The sequence below is a fragment of the Myotis davidii genome, unplaced genomic scaffold (genome assembly GCF_000327345.1).
Source record: "Myotis davidii unplaced genomic scaffold, ASM32734v1 scaffold1314, whole genome shotgun sequence".
NCBI lineage: Eukaryota > Metazoa > Chordata > Mammalia > Chiroptera > Vespertilionidae > Myotis > Myotis davidii.
In genome coordinates this window covers 960,251-961,519 of record NW_006285250.1, presented here as the reverse complement: position 1 = coordinate 961,519, position 1,269 = coordinate 960,251, and the positions used below count along the sequence as shown (strand labels likewise).

Here is a 1,269-nt window from a genome sequence, read left to right as displayed (position 1 = left end):
CATCAGTGGACATTTGTTTTTGTCCTCCACATTTTGGCTGTTGTGCAAATCATGACTTTTTTAAATCCTCACCTGAGGACATTTTATCCATTGTTGTTGTTTTTTTAGAGAGAGTGGAAGGAGGCAGGGGAGAGAGAGGATAGAGGGGAGGGGAGAGGGAGAGAGAGAGGGAGAGGGAGAGAGAGAGAGAGAGAGAGAAACATCCACATGAGAGAAACACATTGATTTGGTCTGAGGGCTAACATTCTAACCACTGAGCAAACCAACCAGGGCTTTTATAATATTTTTAATATCAGGTTCCAAGTAGGGCATTTCAGAGTTCCCCAAATCTCACTATATGGTAGCAGCCAATTTTGTCCTAGTAAGAACTCAGAAAGTTGAAAGACTCACAAAATGATCTTCAGATAAATAAACAATGATGGACCAGGGAGGTGAGTGCTACCAAGTCTGGAACCTTCAATGATCTGATGTACTCTGAGCACCTTAGGAAGACCAGATGGAACTCAGGAGGAACTGAGGGTGGTGGTACTGATGATTCCAGAACCACTGAATCCGGGCAGGATCCAGTAAGCAGAACCACAAAGGGCACTGACCTAGCTCAGAGAGGCCTCGCAAAGAGTCAGCAACTTATGCCCATGGGACAGGTGGCAAGGTTTCACTTTGGAGGGGCAGCAAAGATGGCATAAATAGATTCTATTGTGCTGGTAAGATTTCATGGTTAGGTTTGCTGGGCTGGAAAATTGTGATTACTTATTTACAAGGCAATATGTGACTTGCAAACCTCCTCCACCAGCTAGGTTAGAGGCCAGCTAGGTTGTTGAATGACCCTCTCAGTGGACCAGCAGATTTCGCAAAGAGAAACTGACTACCCAAAGTATCCACAGGCCTGCCAGGGAGTAAGGAGTTTCATTTCCATCCCCATACCGGGTAGCACAAGATTCCCAGTATGGACATGCATGGGGAGTTAGGGACAGCAGAGGGAGTTGGGGGTAAGGAATTGAACTGATACTTCTCTTGCAGATTTTAACTTTGCTCTATCTCACTCCTACTCACCCCCACAGCCCAAGGAGGTAACCATCACTCTCTCCCAGCCTTTCCCCCTTTCTACACTTCCCCCAATATGGCAGCTGGCTGGTCCAGGTATGGGAGTCCCGCCCCAGCACCCTAGAATGTCAAGGGCATTCTCCTTTTACCTCCATAAGCTTTAAGACCCCTTCTTTTGGGTTTATCTTCCCTCCCCTCCAGTACCTGTCTGTGTCAGGTCATGTC

The 1,269-nt window shown here is 47.0% G+C and overlaps 1 protein-coding gene across 1 annotated transcript in view; it reads right to left on the bottom strand.

Annotated features, from left to right (window-relative positions):
* Positions 1 to 1,269, bottom strand: part of PLXNA4 (plexin A4) — a 358,299-nt gene that overhangs the window by 67,841 nt on the left and 289,189 nt on the right. The window lies entirely within an intron of this gene.